The sequence below is a fragment of the Pleurodeles waltl genome, chromosome 5 (assembly GCF_031143425.1).
Source record: "Pleurodeles waltl isolate 20211129_DDA chromosome 5, aPleWal1.hap1.20221129, whole genome shotgun sequence".
In the NCBI taxonomy this organism is placed as follows: Eukaryota; Metazoa; Chordata; class Amphibia; order Caudata; family Salamandridae; genus Pleurodeles; species Pleurodeles waltl.
In genome coordinates, this window is record NC_090444.1 from 960101400 (window position 1) to 960115505 (window position 14106).

Consider the following 14106-nt stretch of genomic DNA (forward strand, 5'->3'; position numbering starts at 1 on the left):
GGGGTACACGATGGAAAAAGTCCAGACATCCTTTACTAGCTTACAGGGGATTGCTTTAATAATCCCAAGTGCTTCATCTGTAGTAGTGTGGTAGAGCAGCCTAGGCTTATTAGAGGGGAGTGTTGAGCATTTACTGTGCACAATAGTCAATAAATGAGAGAGGCAATCATAAAGAAATCCGAGACCAATTTAGAAACACAACACAGATTTATGTATACATTTTGACACCAAGATAATCTATATTGGGTAAGTACTTTAGGCCTTTTACATCTTTACAGGTAAAGCAGTGGAAAATCACAGCTGTCAGATTTGAGGCATGAGCCTTGAACGTGTTAATGTTATCCTATTGGAGAAATATTCAATACATTGAAATATTTGCAAACGGTTTTCAGGGTTCCTCTCCTCCTGCATTGAACAACTTGCAAATAGTTTTCATGGTCTTTTCCTGGACCATAGGGGCTTAGGGGCCCAGAAACCACCAGCAGTTTGGTTGTATCTTCCCTGGTGAGTCTGGGTAGAGTTTCTGGTTGCGTTGGTAGCCTCGAGTGCTACGCTTTAAAGTCAATTGAGAAGTACCTTGCAAAGTAAAAAAGGCTGCCACTGGGGACTGGGTGACCGATTTGTCTGAACTCACAGGGGGCGCCTTGGCTCTTGGGGGCGGTCTGAGGAACACAAACACACAGTCGGTTGACGTGGACTTGGGCTAGGGGGCTCTGGTGCAGAGGTGTTTTGCCGGACGGGTCACTTGAGTCAGAGGCTGTCAGTTGGTTTTGGTGACCTGGAGAAGGAGATAAAACAAGACTTCTGGGCCCCTCTCGGTGATGAACTTTGAAATCCTAACGTCACTCGTCTGTGGGTCTGTGTTGGCGTCATTGGTGTCTAGGCTGAATGCACAACAAACCTTGGTGCTTGCAAGGGCTCCGGTACCCCAGGTATTGGTGCAGAGAGGCTCCGTGAAGGCTAAGCGGCTTGAGACTTGGTGAAGCGACGGGGCTTACCTCCTGGACTCTCAATGTCTTCCTCCTGGCGAGTTGCTCCCTCGGTGCACCTGATGGTCAGCAAAATGCTGAACCACGCAGATGTGGTCGGTGCCTGCAGATGCAGAGAGTTGGCTCCTCCACCTCAAAGGAGCTGCTGCTTGGTTAGAAAAGTACTGGGCAGACCTCCAAGCGTTTGGGAGGCTGATCAGCGGCAGGGCGAGCAGTTTCTTTCAGTTGTCAGGAGAGCAGCAGCTTGGGAGGGTTTGGCACCAGTTTCTGTACTGGTCCACAGTTCTTACGTTGTGGCTCTTCTTGGTCCTCCTTCTGTTGCCAGGTAGACTAATCTGAAGTCCTGGTATCAGGGGACGACCCCCCCGCCAAAGTACTGCATTTAGTGGCATTTAGGGTAGTAGCCAATGGGCTACTTACTCCTGGGGTGACTACACTTCCTAGATGACCACTTCTTGTGGAGAGTGAGCATTTTCCTGATCCAGAGTTCTAGTTCCACCAAAAACCAGACGGTGAGACCTATCCTTGAGCGGCCTCTTCAGGTAGCCCACCTTAGGAGTGTGACTAGCCTAGGAGTGGAAATTCCTCCTGAATAACGTATTTCCCTCCTGCTCTGGTGCCAAATGGGCTTCAGGGCAGAGGGTGGTGTTCCCCAGGACTGGGGGAAGCCAGGGTTGCATATGAAAGATGGTAGTGGCTTCTAAGACCCTGGCACTGATATGCTGAATTGCTTGCCAGGTTGATACCGGTCAGCCAACACACTAAAGGACTAGTAGGTTTTCAGGGGTGCTCCTGCACATGTGCCCCTACATGTAATATACTGCACCCTGCCTAAGGATTCTAAGGCCTGCTTTAGAGGTGACTTACATATATTACAAGCAGTGGTTGTGGGCATTGCAGTGTGTGTGTGTGCAATGTCTTGTTTTCAAAATTGTTTGCACCATTCCATGCACTCTGCAAAGGCAGCCTGTATGCAGTTTCTGTGTGGGTCCCTTAGGGTGGCATAATACATGCTGCAGCCCTTAGGGGACCCTCTTTATTACCCAGGCCCTGGGTGCCAGGCCTCATACTAATAGGATCAGAGTTGAAGCACTGAGGGATACAAGTGCAAGTGTCACCATGGTGCCTGAAAAACTGAAATCCCCAGAACAGTATCTGACTGCTGAAACTTTCACTCCCTGAAAAACTCAGGAGATGGGATATCCTGTTACCATGCTTCCTTTTAACGTAGAGAATTGCCACAGAGGGGTTTTTCCCCCTTTGAACTTCTGTTTGATCTTCCTGTAAGAGGACCACCATCTCTGGTGAGGGAAGGCTGGGAGAGACCTGTCAAGGAGCCCAAAGATACTGTGGACTATGTGCTTGGCCTATGCTCAAGGACGGCTGAGTACATGGAGAAAGCACCCAAACACCTTGAGCCCTCTAAGATCTCCAGACGCTCTGGTATGAGCAAAAGACTGCCATCATGGAGTTCCAGCAAGGGCAGAAGGTGTTGGTGCTAGAGCCAGTGGCTCCTAGGGCACTCTAGGACAAATGGACTGGCCCTCACCCTTTCCTCAAAGAACAGTGAGATCACCTTTCTGGTTGAGCTAGGCCCCCCCAGGAACCCTCACAGGGTCATCCTTGTTAACCGCCTTAAGCTTTTCCATGACAGGGCTAGTGTGGCCATGCTGATGGTCACTGATGAGGAACAGGAAGAAGAGGTGAGCCTCTCCCTGACCACCTCTCCCATAACCTCAGGGATGGGTCAGTTGACGGAGGGGTCTTTTTAGACACCCTCCCTGCCCAGCAGCAAGCTGACCGCAAGCAAGTCCTACAGCAGTAAGCTGTCTTTTCCCTCACCCCTGGTTAGACTAACTGGTGTGTCTCCAAAAGCCTTAGAGGACAGCCTGCCTTCCACAGAGACCCACAAACTCCTGTCTAACTGCTTAGCTGCATCTTACAGGCACCCCAAGAGAACTGTGAGGACTGTGGTCCGCTGAAAACCCAATGCCTGAAAGCACCACTGCACCCATGCCGTCTAGCCTGAGTTGAAGTGGACTAACTGTGCCAGCGTAGACCCCCTGGCCCTCCAGAGACAAAGCCCACCTTGGAGTTACCCAGTGTGGACTCCGCATCTGCGGGCCACCTCACCTGCAAGTGCTTCTGGTGGAGAAAGCTCTACACCTCAAGACATCTCTGCACCCTTCGCCCCTGGCCCATTCAGAAGAGGAACTAAAGTGTCCCCACACATTGTGAGAGCTGGACAAGTCCAAACCTGCAGCCTCTATGTGACCTAACTGATCCCAGTAGACTAACATTGGACACCCAATGTTATACAGTACCTCGGCGGATTAATGCACAGCATGTGAATCCAGAAAATTCTTCAGGCTGAAAAACAACTCCTTTCGGTAAGTAACCATTTTGTTATTGCAAATGCCTCACACATTGAGGATCTTCCCTCTAGGGTTCAATCTCAGTTGGGGCCTTAACTCCAGGGCAAGGAATGGTATAGAGACATCCATTATTGATCCCCCAAACCTCCTGTGAAGAAAATTGGACTGTTGTCGCAACCCACTGTTTTCGAGGGCATTTGACCCTTACTTGTGCTTTCTGCACCAGAGACCGAAGACCCTGAGCCTTAAGACCAAGACCAAACAGACCAATTGTATTATGGTATTGGCTCGCTCCTAGGACCTCTAAGTAGTTTCTGTGATAATTTATTTCAGCCATTAGTTCAACAGATACCATTGTTCATGAAAGACACCCTGAATGTCCTCAATTTGATTGAAGAGCCAAAGCAGGTGGACCTCCTAGTGACCATGGATGTGGAGGCTCTGTAAACCAACATCCTACATGATGCAACCCTTGACACAGTCAAATCCTTGCTCAGGAAAGGCTCTTGGACTTCCAATAGGCTGGTTGTCTTAGAGATATACTGGCAGATTTAGGGTACATCAATGGAGAGCAGCTTCGCTCCTAGCCTGGCTTGTCTCTATGTGGCCCATTTTGAAGATCAGTGTATTTTCACTGAAAATAATCCCTACAAAGACATCATTGCCTTGTTGCAGAGATGCATCGATGACATTTTGGTGTTTTGGAAATGGATGAGTGAGACATGCCAGGAATTTAAAGAGTGAATCAATATACAAAATCCTTATTTTGGATTTACTTTATCATCCTCAAGCAGGAAGCTTCCCTTCCTGGACCTCCTGATAATGCTTAATAATGATGAGATTAGCACCAAGACATACAGGAAGACTGATAGCAATATATTATTGTTATTTGAGAGCCTCCATCCAAGGGCTTTGCAAGCTAATCTGCCGTACGGCCAATATCGCATACTGAGAAGAAATTGCAGTTCCATCAATGATTATGATGAACAAACTAGAACACTGAGTAAGAACCTGAATGAGCTGAATTATCCAGCATTAATTGTCAAGAGAGCTGGAAAAGGGCAAGGAACAACTACAGGGATGCCCTACTGGAGACTGTTGATAAACCAATCAGTGACATCATTACTTGTGTTACCACATTTACACCGGTGCCCAATCAATAAAACGCATTATCAATAAACATTGGATTCCTGGCTGTAGGATCTTTGACAGTGCCATGCCCACGCTTTGCCTTCAGACGGACTCAAAATTTAAAAGATCTTTTAGTACATCCGAGACCACATATTAGGCAGCCCGCCCCACAGACAATATTGTGGGACCTTCCACTGGTGACGGGACATAACCCATGTTGCGCATGTGGAGTTTGCCACCTCACTCAACCCAATAAGGAGATTACGGTGAATTCCGGTTTTATCTGGAGACAGAAAACGCATACTAACTAACACAAAATGCCGCGGGAATGGCAAAGATTGAAATGAAGGAACATCACAGCAATATCCTCTGCGGACGTGATACAACCAAAATGAGCAGACACTTTTCCAGTTGTGGGCATTCACCGGATGACCTGAATTGGACAATTTTGGAAGCTAACCCACTGGACCAATGCTAGCTTGCTTAGAAAAGAACAGCAATGGATTTTCCAGCTTGCCACAAATGTATGGGGTCTGTACGACATCCCATGGTGTGAATTATGACCCATACACATTTAGACAATCTGTGTTGTGGGAATGACTTTGGGTTAATCCACAGGACAGACTGCTTGTCTGAGAGGTAGAGGGATTTTTGTTGACATCTATGGCACGCTTAGGTTACCCTTAGTGACATGTCCACATAACGTACTGCTTGCCCGAGGGCACTAGGGCTTTTGATCTACATCTCCAGAATAATTGGCATCTATGGCATTTTTTAGGAGCCGCCTTATTACCCTTTCCTGACTTGACATTACATGTTCATTTTTCTGCTTATACAGCAGTTAGCTGAACGCTACAATCTGTCTACAACCTATGGGGCTGTCCCGACTTTCTGCAGGGTAGGAACCATTTTGTTTTGTCATATGTGCGCACTGGGCGCAGTGGCACTGTTCTAAGTGGCTAATTGTTGATGTTACTGTGCTAGTGAACACGTTTGAACTTTGTTCTGGTGGTGATGTTCAGTTATATATATCACTATAATACGCATGACCAATTTTTCAAATTGAGGACGCAACAGGCCCCTGATACACTGTGTCAAATTCAGTAGGGTGTGTGATCGATTAATAGGTCAGATATGCCAATATGCACCTTTGGCAATGTTTGTCTATGATTTGTGATTAGGCATATGCGCTATTGTGGTATGCATGATGAATGTGCTCTTTTTATATGCCACGAACCTTTGGGGCACTACTTATTCAGAGACCCTGCACACTCCTGGCATTGCTACCAGTATTACTCCCATCAAGGAGTTAATAATGGGATGTCTTTCCATTATAGGAATGGGCAGCATGTTAACATGTGACATGCGCTGTATGGATTACATTTTAATTTCACCCTCTTTTCTTTCTTTTGTTACATTCACACGTCAGACTGTACTATAAAAACAGTTTATATTTTTTATACTGAACATTGATAGAGGTCACTTGTTACACCTGTAGTGGTAACCATTAAGTCACAACGTAGCTGATCTTTTTAGCTCCCAAACTTAGAAACTTTAATTTATTTGTGGTCTGAAGAAGGGCTGTGGATCGGATTCTCCTGGACCGGCAGGCGTGAAACATGTCGACCTTTACTCACTTTTGACCTTTATGGCTACTTGGTTTCATTACTTTCTCAGAGTAGCCCTCAATGCCTCTGTTCAATGGCTTTTTAATCCCGTCAGGAAAACTGTAATTAATTGACTTTTGGCAACTCTTAAATGGTTTTAGTCATTCACTTTTCCTTTCATTTAACTCTGCACATTTAAGCTCACATTTTAGGACACACTCACACTTATAGGCTTCACAATATGGCCTTTAATAAGAAGATCTCCACTAAAGTGACCCTCTGCAGGGCCCATAGGACATTGCAGCACACATGCTACGAGAAGCAGCTTTTTGGGATGTGTGTGCACACCAACAATCAAGGGAGTAATTCCTCTACTGCTTTACCTGCATGAGTGTATAGCCTTCCAGTATCGTCTATGTTAGGAACAGTATCCCTCTATTTTCGATTAACAAAAGTGAGAGATAACCGCTTAAGCGTTGACACTGATAGTCTGCCCAACCTGTCTTGGATGTGCAGTTGACTCTGAAGATGCCCTTGATGCCAGCACAGAGCTTCAACTCCAGTAGAGCCCAGTTCAACTGAAGACCAAGGAAAATCAACCAGAAGTATGAAACGGAAGGATATACATTAATCCCGTCTCTGGTCACATCTTGGCATGACCACAAGCATCTGATCAATGTCATGCCAAATAACACATTCTTGTCCTTGGAGAGGCTATTTCAGAGGAACTGAGACCCTTTTGAATCCTGAAGAAAAAGCCTATGGCATCTCCACCACTGCCATCACATTCACTGTCCCCTGCTCAGCCTATACATTGATTCAAACCAGAAGATCCTGGAAGAACAGCCAAACCCTCATGACGACGTCATGCCTACTGATGCCTGGGATGACCTTTGGCATGATTAGGACATAGACTTCAACCAGACTATCTTTCGACACATAACTTGTCAAAATGTCTCCACCCGACGTATCATGCAACATTGAAGGAGTGATAAAACCCCATAAAGTAAGCCTGTATGTGGAGGAACAAGAGGATGATTTCCTATTTGCAAGCCTCTCCAAAAGAGAGCAGTCTGTCTAGCTCTTACCCATGCTAAAAAGCATTCTAAAATGTTCCACCTAAAACTTCAAAGATCTGGTGTGATCTTGATCTGTGTGGAAAAGAAATACAAAACATTTCTGCAGGATCTCAGTTAATCCGTTGGTCACTTGGCATTACATTCCTTGGATGTGCACACAGCATGTAAAAAAGGCTAATTCGTGCAACTAGTCACATGCTTCTGCCTCATAAGTTTTGCAAAAAGATTAATGTTGCATATAAACAAGTGTCAAAGGGGAGCCCGCACAATAGCCTTTCCCCAGCTCATTCCAGTTGCCTGCCAGTTGGGATGGAAACCAAGGGTAGCAGACAGACAAGCTCCTTAAGGACCTCCTAGAGGCTGTCAGGGAAAGAGATTTCTTTCAGGAGAAACACATTCCATTCCAAATAGCAGATATGCCCTTGATGCTGCTGCAAGGTCCTCAAGAGTAATTACATTGTTCTCCAGATTCACTGGCTATAGGAGTCTGGATTCAGGCCAGAAGTCCAGCAGCCCCTCATTGGCTTACACTATGAAAATATATCTTCAGGCTGCAAGAAGATTCAGTGATGGAAAAAATAAAAACTTACACTGAATTAGTAGAGGCCATGCATTTGCTATAAAACCAGCACTGTCTCAAAGTGGGCCAAGGGCGGAGAGAGGCCCTGCGACTTTGAAGAGAAAGGAAGGTATTTCAGGGAGACACGAAAAACCCAGAGTAAGTCATGGGTAGATTTTGTAGACTTTTCAGTAAGAGAGTAGTTGGCTGGTTAAAAGGTAACAATATGCATGATTGAGGGGCTATACAATCAGTGGATGAAAGGGCATCTGAGTAATTGTGTTTAAGAGATGTTACATCAGCACCTGGTAGACCTAGGTCCATTTTCTCCTCAAGAGTTGGGTAAGAGGAATAAGACCAGGGTGATCAAGAAGTTCACTGGTAAGGGAGACCACAAAAAAGGAAACCCCACCCCATTCTCTCCCGCTCCCCAAGGGAAAGGAAAGAGTCTTCTATAGCTCCCCAAAAACCTGCACAGGAGGTTGGGCCCGAGGCTCTTTGCAACCGAAGGGTGGGTACAAAGGTAAAAATGTAGGGTTCCTAAAAAGGCTTGGTGTCATGACTGTAAAGCTCATGGACACTGAACTGGAGACCTTACCTGTCCCATCAAAAAGAATGCCTCTATTGCACCTGCATTAAATGTAGTGATAAGTCTCCAGATGGGATTCCAGGTAGGCCCTGACCATATGAGTGAGCCTACTGAGGCAGCTCTAGTCTGAGGGTGGGGTAGATGTAGCTGCCCTGGCCGTCTTGCCTAGTAATACGGAGAGATACAGACAACAGCCACATAATAATGGGATTAGGGTTGAAGCACTGAGAGACACTGATGCTAGTATAACCATGGTGACTAAGCAACTGGTATCCTCTGACCAGTACTGGAGAGACATATGCAGTCCTCAATGCTGACAATCAGGCTAAGGTGCCTCTCATGGCAATAGTATCCTTAAAATGGATAGGGGTTACGGCCAGAAGAAGGTGGTGGTATCCCCTGCAATCCCTATATACTGTCTGCTAGGCAATAATCTCAAGTTCTCAGTATGAACTGAAGTCGAAAGAAAGACCTATGCAGCTTTGCTCGGTATACCTGAATGGATGTACATCAAAACCAGAGTGCAAAGCCCAGGGTGAAAAGGTAGAGTTGGAGTCTGGAATAATGGCGAAACCTACCAAGAGAAAGGACAAGAAGTCTTGGGAACTAACTTCCAAACCGATAACTGATCAGGTCCCCTCTCAGGTGGAATACCGGTCAGTCCCAGAGGAACCTGAGCTCCAGGAGCTTAGGCCTTACACAGCAGAGTCTTAGACCCCTGGGGACATCAAGGTAAGATCTGTGCCAGGGGCAGAGGACCTGTCCCACTCTTGAAGGCCTGAGACAGCAAGCTGCTGATCAGGAGAAGGAAGATATCAGTGGCACCCACAGGCCCTATTGGGAGGAGGGAACTCCCTTTCACTGAGGCCAGAGACCCCAAACCTGGTGCCTCTAGGAGAGTAGTAGTGCCTTAGCAGTTTAGAGAGTTCCTCCACACGTTGGTCCATTATATTCCCCTAGCTGGGCATCCTGGCCAGGATAAAACATGGAGTAAGTTGGTGAACCACTTCTACTGGCCAGGTATGTCTCAGAAGGTGAAGGAGTTTTGTACCTCCTGTGCCACCTGTCAAGCCAGTGGTAAGACAGTTGGTCACCCAACGGCCCCCTTAATCCCACCTCCAGTGGTTGGGGTTCGCTTCGAAAGGGTAGGGATTGACATTGTTGGCCTCCTTGACCCTAAAACAGCATCAGGGAACAGATTTATACTTGTTGTAATGGATCATGCAACCTAGGTATCCTGAAGCAATTTTCCTGAAGACTGATACTGTCCCTGCCGTAGCTAGGGGCTTCATCGGTATCTTTACCAGTGGGCTTTCCAAAGGCGGTGGTGTCAGACAAAGGTACACACTTCATGGCTAGCTATCTGAAACACACGTTAGCTGAATTTGGTTTGACCCCTGCCCCCCTCCCCCCCCCCCACCCCCCGCCTCCTGTTACCCACGCACCAATGGACTTGTTGAGAGATTCAACAAGACATTGAAAGGTATGATTGGTGGACCCCTGAAAATCTCAGAAGGAGATGGGATGTCTTACTTCCATGCCTGCTTTTCACTTACAGTGAAGTGCCACAGAAGGGGGTAGGTCGTTTTCCCCCTTTGAACTTATGTTTTGGCATCCTGTAAGGGGCCACTTTGTATTGTAAAGGAGATATGGGAGAGGCCTCTCAGAGAACCTAAACAGGATATTGTGGACTATGCACTTGGCCTTCGCTCCATAGTGACTGTGTAAATGGAAAAACCAATGTAAAAACCTTGAGGTATGACCCAAAGGCTGCACTGGTGGAGTTCCAACCAGGGCAGAATTTGTGCGTTTTGGAGCCTGCGGCTCTTGACAAATGTATTGGACCCTACCACATTCTAGAGAGAAAAGGGGAAGTCGCATATCTGGTTAACTTTGGCTCTTGCAGGAACCCCAAAAGGGTTATCCATGTCAGTTGCTTTAAACCCCATCACAACAGAGCTGAGATGACCATGCTCATGGACACTGGTGAGGAGGGACCGGAAGCTGATAGTGAACCTCTCCTTGATCTCCTCTCAGTCAACCTAAAAGATGGCTCAGTGGGAAGAGTGGTCTTTTCAGACTCCCTCGCTGAACAACAGCAGACCCCTGGTCAAACTACCTTGTGGACACTGGGGACGGCTTACCTGTCAAATATAAAATGCGCAGTCTGATTATGTCAAAGAAAGCATCAAAGCTGAACTCAGCAAGGTGCTGCAATTGGGAGTCATTGTGCACTCTCAGAGCCTCTGGGCCAATCCAGTTGTCTTAGTCCCCGAACCTCATTCCCAGGGTGGAAAGAAAGCAATTTTGTGTGGACTATAGAGGCCTCAATGCTGTGACCAGTGAAGATGCGCACCTAATACTTAGGGCGGATGGACTGATTGACAGGTTACGGGCAGCCAAATATCTCAGTACTTTTGATCTCACATCAAGGTACTAGAAGATGGATCTGACCCCTGGGTCAAAGGAGAAATCGGCATTCGCCACTCCTGATGGGCATTATCAGTTTACTGGAATGCCCCTAGGATTGAAGAATGCCTCTGCCACCTTCCAAACGTTAGTGAATAAAGTCCTTGCTGAGTTAGACTCTAGTGCAGCATATCCTGATGATATTGCTGTCCTTAGCTCTACCTGGCAGGATCACATGATCCACCTTGGAAAGGTTCTAGAGGCTCTAAAAACTGCTGGCCTCACTATCATTGTAGGCAAGTGTCCGATAGGACAAGGTCAGGTTGTATACTTGGGTCACCTAGTAGATGGAGGCCAGGTTCAACCACTAGAACCCAAGATCCATACAATTCTGGACTGGGTAGCACCAACAACCCAAACCCAATTCAGGGCTTTCCTTGGCTTGACTGGGTCCTACAGGAGGTTTGTGAAAGGATATGACTCCGTTGTGGCACTTCACACAGAACTGTCCTCCAGAATGATGCCCTAGAAAGTGAACAGGACAATGAGATGTAATTTAGACTGAAAGTGCACTAGGTTCCTGCTAACCAGGTCTTCAGTGCCAGATGTCTTCCCCAAAACAACAGTAGTTTCCCCAATTGGCAAAACCTTTTGCACCCTTTGTAAGTCCCTAGTAAATGGTATACCTGGTACCTGGTACCTAGGGCCTGGGGTACTAAAGAGTGTTCCCAAGGGCTACAGCACGAATTGTGCTACCTTAACATACCACTCACCAAGCACATGACAGCCTGGCTTTGCAGGCTGTGTCTTGGTGCAGATAAAAGTGAAAACACAACATGGCACACAGCCTGTGTGCCATGTCCCGTAACACTGCATGCAATATATGTAAGTCACCCCTATAGCAAGCCTTACAGCCCTAAGGCAGGGTGCGTTAGATTTCATATGAGGGCGTATCTGCACAAGCAGATATGCCCTTGCTATATCTTTGTCGATTCTCAGACATAGTAAGTGACCAGAGAAGAGATTTCAGACATACGTGCTGTACACTTGTCACTACAAGTTCCCCAGCAACATGATGGCTTCACTGACTAAAGAGATGTTTAATATTGAACATCTCGTATTGATGAACCCACACTGATGCCAGTGTTGGATTCACCAATACATGCACCCACAGGGCATCTTAGAGGTGCCCCCTGAAAACCTACCAGCTACTAGTATGTTGTCTGACTGGTCCTGACCAATTCAGCCACCTTAGCTATGTTTCTGACCCCCTAAGGTGAGAGCCAGCGCTCTTGGAGGCCTGAGACAAAAGTCTGCACTGGGTGGGGGGGGTATTGACACCTTCTCCAGGCTAGATGGACTTTTCAGGGCGGCAAGCCAGGAGGGAAAATTAGATAGATTTGGAGGTGTGCCCACTTCATGCCAGTCCCATCTCTAGATGAATGAGCTGAAGTGGACACCACTTTGTAAATTCCTCCATCTTATTGTGGGTGAAATTAGACCTGTAGGGTTAGGGTTATGTCCACTTCCCAACTGAAGTGGTCACAAAGAGGGTGTAGCCACCCTAAAGGTGAGCCAACCATTGGCCGCCACTTGGTACTCCCTGTAATATCCCTAAATTGAGTATTTAGGTGGCACCCTGAACCAAAGAACTCTGATACTGATGACCTAAGAAGACCAAGGACAAAGAAGAGTTGCATCCGCAGAAGAGTACAAAATAAGCAGTTGACCTCGTACCATTCCCTCCGGCCTGTCTGTAACCCTCGACGGACTCTGCACCGAAAGACTGCTCGTCCTGCAGCTGAGCCTCCAGAAAACCAGAAGGACTGCCTGCCTTCAACAAAAACACTCAAGACTCCCATGAGCAGTGGACCTGCTCCCCAACAAATTCTAAAGAAAGGACTCTAGCCTCTGGCACTGCTAGACCCAACACCTGAAGACACACCTGTGGGAGTGGAGCTCTAGTGCCATCAAGGTTCTCCAGCTCCCCAGAGTCTGTGTCCACTGTGGTTTCACTTCTCCTGGGCATTCCATGAAGTCACCTGCAGCCTCTGCATGCAGGCGTCCTCTCCTACAGCCTCTGATCACAGGACACCTCAACCACGTGTGCTCCCAGACACAGGAACCCGAATCCAAAGAACTCCCCTTTATCCGTCACCCCTGGGCCTTGGAGAAGAAGACCGAAGGTGCACCTATGTCAGAAGCACCCCACGTTTGAACTCAAAAGTCGCACTGTGCCCATTTTTGTAAGTGAAAAGTATTTATGCTTAAAAACGTGCTCCCTTTGTAACAAAGTTCTTGGTTTCAAAGTATATATAAACAGAAGTGTTAGTTTTCCAAATTGGTTTCAGATTTATTCTTTGAGCCTGTGCCTCATTTATTGCTTCTTTGAGTACAACAAATGCTTAGCACTACCCTTTGATATGCCTAATTGCTCGCCCACACTACCACAAAATAGAGCATTAGTACTATCTACTCTTGCCTCTGTCAAGCAATTGGGGATCCACTGGGACTCTCTGCATGGTGTGCTTCTTTTTAGTGCAGCATATAGAGAGCCAGCTTCCTCCACAAGCCCCTTGTGTTTTACAGTGTTGAGACAATTCTTTGAAGCTTTTGATAAGCTCCACTTAAGCAAGCCTGTCTCCAAGTCAGACAGTGCTGTCTGGATAATTAAGTTTGTCCAGGTCTGTTATGCCAGAGCCAAACATACACTGCATCGTGTTCAGGTTTCACTTTCCATGTGAAAAAAAGGAATCACTATAATAATTCATCACAGACACATGTGAAAGTGTTGGTGGTACACCTTGTTGCAGGTTTACATAAGATTGTGTGAACATATAAGCCTGCCAAGAAGCAAGGCTGAGTCTAATGGTTCTTAACACTTTTTTCCCAGGCATCTCTTGTTGCACTTTGCAAGTCGCCACTTTAGGGAGGAGGGCACTGCTTTTCATCTGTGATGGGGAAATGTTAAAAAAAAGCACCTGTTACAAACTAAAAGCACCACCTGTAACTTATGATTTGCTGCTCGAAGTGCTGTTGATTCCTATGCAGTTGTCCTCTCAGCAGCAAGCTCATGATATGACATTTTGGGGGTGGAGTGTTCAAACCCATTGTTAGTTAATTAATATCTCCTTGTCGATTTAGAGCTTTTGAGCTTCGGCTGGTTATTTAACTTCCTTTTCCATTAATGCTCATTATGGTGGCTCAATAGATGAGTTGTTTAGATGGGCCTATTTGCCTATGCCTGTTATGCACATTGCTATCTTCTCTTTTCATCCTTTCTGCTGTGGAGTCAACTAATTCCTAGATAATGGGAGAGGGCCTGATGCAGGACTAGGATATTCGTCTTGATGGTGATTTTTCTTTTT

At 46.6% G+C, this 14106-nt stretch overlaps 1 protein-coding gene across 2 annotated transcripts in view; it reads left to right on the forward strand.

Annotated features, from left to right (window-relative positions):
- Positions 1–14106, forward strand: part of AHCTF1 (AT-hook containing transcription factor 1) — a 1009458-nt gene that overhangs the window by 132617 nt on the left and 862735 nt on the right. The window lies entirely within an intron of this gene.